The sequence below is a fragment of the Taudactylus pleione genome, unplaced genomic scaffold, assembly GCF_031769625.1.
Source record: "Taudactylus pleione unplaced genomic scaffold, aTauple2 ptg000374l, whole genome shotgun sequence".
Lineage (NCBI taxonomy): Eukaryota > Metazoa > Chordata > Amphibia > Anura > Myobatrachidae > Taudactylus > Taudactylus pleione.
Genome location: NW_028284775.1, coordinates 1,572,287 through 1,578,631, shown reverse-complemented (window position 1 = coordinate 1,578,631; position 6,345 = coordinate 1,572,287). Strand labels below are relative to the sequence as shown.

General features: G+C 42.3%; 1 pseudogene; it reads right to left on the bottom strand.

Annotated features, from left to right (window-relative positions):
* Window positions 1-290: 290 nt before the first annotated feature.
* On the bottom strand, window positions 291-1,583 carry LOC148508176 (uncharacterized; annotated as a pseudogene).
* Between the last annotated feature and the right edge of the window lie 4,762 nt (window positions 1,584-6,345).

Here is a 6,345-nt window from a genome sequence, read left to right as displayed (position 1 = left end):
GTCGTCGAGATATGGCCAGAGTAACAGGCCCTGCCTTCGTAAATAGGCTATTAGTACTGATAAGATCTTCATGAAAGTCCTTGGGGATGATGCCAGACCGAATGTCAGGCATGTGAATTGGAAATGATTGCTCTGGATACAAAATCTTAAATAGCTCTGATGCTGAGGCCAGACTGGAATGTGTAAGTAAGCATCTTTCAGGTCTAAAGACATTACAAAATCTCTTTTTACTCCCATTAGAATTGTCTTTCGAGTTTCCATCCAAAATTTTCTTGTTTGAAGAAACCTGTTTAAAGATCTCTTAAATCTAATATTGTCCTGAACTGTCCCGATGGTTGAGAATAAAAGCCCTTCCCTCTTTCCATCTGAGGTACTGGTTTTATGGCCTGCAATCTGATTAACTCCTTTGTGCTTTCTTTTAGGATCCTTAATTCCGATGTTGGAAATCTTGAGATCAGAAATCTGTCCCCTCTGGGAAATTCTATTTGATAACCTTTGGAGACTATTTGCAAAACCCATCTGTCCTGGCTAATTGTTTTCCATATTTCTGCAAACTTTAATAGTCTGCCCCCTACTGGCACTCTGGGTCTACCCTGATTTTGACGAAATGACTGTCTTGTCACTCCTGTAGAGTACCTTCTATTATACTGTCTCCCCGGTCTGTAACCTTGTGCCTCTTTAAACTGTTGTTTAGAGGTCTGTACCTGGTATCTTGGATACTTGTCCTGAGGTAACCTATTAGATTTTCCACCTGTTATTCTCTGTATCAATGCCTCCAGTTTTTTTCCAAACAATAATGATCCCCCAAAAGGTAAATTTGTTAAACTATTCTTTGAATGAGCATCAGCAGACCAAGAGCAATCCATAATGCTCTTCTTGCAACTACTGCAGTAGCCATTGATCTTGCAGTAAACGCTGTCATATCTAAAGAGGCTTCACATAAGTATTCAACCTCTCTCTGCATTATCTCCAGATTTTTTAACAAATACTGTTTTGAAATCTTTTCTTCTAAATCTGTATGCATATTCGCACTCCATAATCTTAAACCTCTTGACACAGAAGCAATAGCCATGCCAGCTCTTAATGAGACCGCTGAGGCAACATATCATATGAATGCCTTCATTGTGTCCTTAAAAGAGGCACCATCCTCACAAGGAATGGTTGTCTTAGATACTATTTCTGCCACCGGAGCATCCACTTTAGGAATAATACACCATTTAAGAAATTCTTCATCCCTAATAGGATACATACGTTCAATTCTGGCTAAATTCCCCTGTCTTTTATCCAGATTCTGCCATTCCTTTAACACAATATCCTTAATGACTATGTATAGGAAATACTATATTTTTCTTCACTCTTACATCCTGTTGTTCACTGCTGTCAGGCACATCTTTATAATTTAGAGATTTATAAATATTCTTTACCATTATTTCTGCCATATCCATGTTAAAAGATCTGGTATCCTCCTGAATTTCACCAGACTCATCACTGGATATTTGACTTGTCTGAGATCTTGATCTCTTAAACCCCTGGAAGGTTAAAAATTCCTCTTTTGATACAAAAGATTTCTTCATCCACTCCATAAGCTCCTAAATCTAAGTAACCTGCTGATTCTGACTAAATGGAGATTTATGTTTGCATTCATCACAGAAAAAAACATTTCTTGATTTCCAGAAAAAGATCTGTCACTTGCTGCACACTTTACATTCATATGCTTCTTCTTTGAAAGTTTTTTCTTGTGCTCCACAGAACTAGGCACACTGCAGAAGAAACAATAATAAAGTTTCTACTATATCTACACTAACTAAAGAAACAACTGCATCCATCCAATTAGGACTTACCCCATCTGGGCGCTTATTGGCTGTTGGGGTGGGGAAGGCTCCTGCTCCATGTCTGCACTTACAGATCCACTCGGCAGAACTCACACCTGGTGTATCTCCGGTGTGCGGCGCCATTTTTTATAGCCCTTTGACCCTATTGATGGGCGGGTGCCTGCGTAGTGTGCGCCGCACTTCCACCTGGGCGCTGATGTCATCTAGCACTGCCGGCCGCGTTCTACACGAGTCTACTGCTGATTCAGCTGTAGCCCGGGGGCCATCATCCTGGCTCCTGCTCCCGCCAGCCGCATCATGCACAAGCCGGCTGTGACTCTGCTACAGCACTATCAGTGCAGTCATCAGCTCGGCTCTCTGCCTGCCTTCCCTGCCCTCTGCCATATGTCCCCAGGGCGCCACCCTGCTACAGACTGCAGTATAAACAGCATATTGCTGGGCAATGAGGCAAGTCCTTACTGACAAAAATAACAAACTTCCCTACTCTGTCTAGAGACAGGAAAAAAGACACTAGGGAATGGGAGAGAGCTAACCTATGTACACCAAGTGGGAAGTCCCTGTAGAAAAAACTTCCTGTCTGTCATTGGGGAACTGGAGGACTAACCCACTGTTATGGCTGCCATGGAGACTGAAGAAATCTAATTTCCTTTCTAGAAAAGCAGGTAATTTCAAATGCTTAGGTTGCATCACTTGCAGCTATTTAGAAATTTGTTATAGGTTCGTGCACCCACATTCTGGTTAGAAATTTCAAATCAAGTATGCCCTTTCCTGCAGTAGCAAATTTGTGGTCTATTATATTTGATGTCTTTGTGGTCTTCTCTATATAGGGAAGACCGTACGCCAATTCAAAGAACATATGGCCCTCCATCGCTCTGCGATTAGACAGGTATTGGATGGTAAAGACAATGAACAACCCGTAGCAAGACACCTTCGTGATCACAAACATACACTAGCTACAATCCATTATAAAATGATTGATTTCATTCCAGAAGATCCTAGAGGTGGTTATCGAACACTGGCTTTACTTAAATCTGAGGCTTGGTGGATATATAGATTTAATACTGTTTACCCCTATGGGCTTAATGAGTATCTCCCCCTTGTTTTCTCTAAATTATCTTACATATGTCCTGCCTCGTGATAGTGTCAAAGTAATCATATACAGTATGTTACTTGACTTAATATATTTGTGTTTTGTACCTTGTTTAGAAAATGCCGTTTATGTATTGTCATGAGTTAATACCCGATATCCTGCTAGCAACATTTTTTTGGTGAAGGTTTGTGTATTTACGTCACTCTAGTAACGGATCCCAGCCGGCTACGTCACTTCCGCTATGATGTGAGAGTCGTTGACGTCAGTCTTGTTCCGGATCCAGCCAACACAGACGTGGTGATATTTCTTGTATTTAAGGTAAGATTATTGTTATATTCTGTATTCCTGACAAAGGTTGAAAACACCAAAACTTTGAATTACAGATTGGGCTGTTGTCCTCATTTTTACAAAACTGTGAGTTCCGCCACAGTTGTCGCGCTGTGTATCTTATTGTCTATGGAAGGCACCCGGTAAGCTGGTATACTGAAGATTTGGAGTGCCGATCTTAACCAAATGAGATATATATATATATATATACACACACACACATATATATATATATATATATATATATATACACACATACATTCATACACAGTTGGTCAAAAAAGTATTTGGACAGCCACCGATTGTGCAGGTTGTTGCACTTTAAAAGATGAGGTCTGTCATTTCCATCATAGGTACACTTCAACTGTGAGAGACAGAATCAGAACAAAAAATCCGGAAATCATATTGTATGGTTTTTAAACAATTTATTTGTATATTCTTTCTGACAAAAAATATTTGGACAATCAAAAAGTTTAACTCAATACTTTGTAAAGTAACCGTAACCTTGGTTGGCAATTACAGAGGTCAAACATTTCCTGTAGTTCTTGACCAGGTTTGCACACACGGCAGCAGGTATTTTGGCCCACTCTTCAATGCAGATCTTCTCTAGATGTGTCATGTTTTGGGGCTGTAGCCGGGCAACACGGACTTTCAACTCCCTCCACAGATTTTCTATTGGGTTGAGGTCTGGAGACTGGCTAGGCCAATCCAGGACCTTGAAATGCTTCTTACGGAGCCACTCCTTAGTTTCCCGGGCGGTGTGTTTGGGGTCACTGTCATGCTGGAAGACCCAGCCATGTTGCATCTTCAATGCTCTTACTGAGGGAAGGAGGTTTTTCCCCAAAATGTCACAATACATGGCCCCATTCATCCTCTCCGTAATATGAATCAGTCGTCCTGTCCCCTTTGCAGAAAAGCATCCCCAAAGCAAGATGTTTCCACCCCCATGCTTCACACAGTGGGTATGGAGTTTTTGGGATGCCACTCATCATTCTTCTCAATCCAAACACGGCGTGTGGAGTTTATACCAAAAAGTTCTATTTTGGTCTCATCTGACCAAATGACATTCTCCCAATCCTCCTCTGGATCATCCAGGAGGGTCACGGGCAAACTTTAGACAGGCTTGGACATGTGCTTGCTTAAGCAGGGGGACCTTTCGGGCGCTGCAGGATTTGAATCCATGATGACGTAGTGTGTTACTAATGATAACCTTTGTGACTGTGTTCCCAGCTCTCTTGAGGTCATTGACCAGGTCCCCCCATGTAGTTCTGGGCTGATCCCTCACCGTTCTCAAGGTCATTGATACCCCAACGAGGTGAGATCTTGCATGGAGCCCCTGATCGAGGGAGATTGTCAGTGATCTTGTATTTCTTCCATTTTTTAATAATTGCGCCAACAGTTGATCTCTTCTCACCAAGCTGCTTGCCTATTGTCGAGTAGCTCATCCCAGCCTTCTGCAGGTCTACAATTTTGCCCCTGGTGTCCTTAGACAGCTCTCTGGTCTTGGCCATGGTGGAGAGGTTGCAGTCTGACTGTTTGAGGGTGTGGACAGGTGTCTTTTATACAGTTAACCAGTTCAAACAGGTGCCATTAATACAGGTAACGAGTGGAGGATAGATGAGCATCCTAAAGAAGAAGTAACAGGTCTGTGAAAGCCAGAATTCTTGCTGGTTGGTAGGTGTCCAAATATTTATTTTCCGCAAGAATACACAAATAAATTGTTTAAAAATCATACAATGTGATTTCCAGAATTTTTTGTTCTGATTCTGTCTCTCACAGTCAAAGTGTACCTGTGATGGAAATTACAGACCTCTCTCATCTTTTAAAGTGCAACAACTTGCACAGTCGGTGGCTGTCCAAATACTTTTTTGCACCACTGTGTGTATATATATATATATATATATATATATATATATATATATATATATACATACATACACACACTGACACACACAGAGGTCTAGGCAAAAGTCTGTGTCTTAACGTAGCAGTCGTCCCTTATTGATTCTCTGCATATACTAGAGATCTTAGAAGTACACTGGAAAATTACAGCACAATTATTTTATTTTTGCAGATATTGAATAATGGCAATAGTCGAAAAGTGGAGAAGGAAGTACAATGTACCCAAGAAACACTCAAAACACGAAGAAGGAATTAGTGATACAAATAGAAAGTAATACCACTTTTCCACCAAAAACCCGAGTCCAACCCAGGTCAGACCCCGTTTACACAGCACCATCGATCTGGGTTATTCCCCGTTCACACTGAACCCAGGTCTGCCCTGCTAAACTTGTGAGGTCATAAAAGTGGGAGGTGACCAATCAGTTATTTTAGGCATGACCTAGGTCGGATAACCCGGGTTGCGGTTTACACAGCACCATTACCCAGGTCCATACCGGGTCCAACCCTGGTAAGCTACCTGGATTGGATTGCCAGGTCACTTGACCCGGGTTATTTTTCAGGGACCCATTTACACTGAGCTGCGACCTGGGTAGACCCAGCAATAACCCAGGTTTTAGCTCTGGTGTAAAAGGGGTATTACAGATACCAACTGAAGCCAGGTGCTTCAGGGTGGGTGCCCAGTGGACCTCTAAGGAAGAGAGTTAACAAAGGTATGTTATACTATAACTCTTATTTTCTTCTTCAGGATCCATAGGGTCCACAGGATCTACCTTGGGGATGCCCTAAAGCAATTCCTTTAAGGGTGGGGATGCTCCTTAGCAGAGAGGAGAATCCACCACCCAAATGAAGCATCCTGGGAGGCAAAAGTATCAAATGCATAGAATTTGATGAAGGTATGGACGGAAGACCAAGTGGCTGCCTTACACAGCTGTTCAGCTGAGGCACCATATCTAACTGCCCACGATGGTCCCACAGACCGAGTAGAATGTGCTGTCACCTTGTTCGGGACAGGGAGATCAGCCTGTGTATAGACCCGAGAAATAGTCATACGCAACCAGCGAGCCAAAGTCTGTTTGTTAGCTGGCCAGCCTAGTTTGTGAAACCCATATAACACAAATGGCTCATCTGATTTCCTGATGGAGTTGGTACGATCCACGTAGACACGCAGAGCTTGGACCACATCCAGTGAAGCTT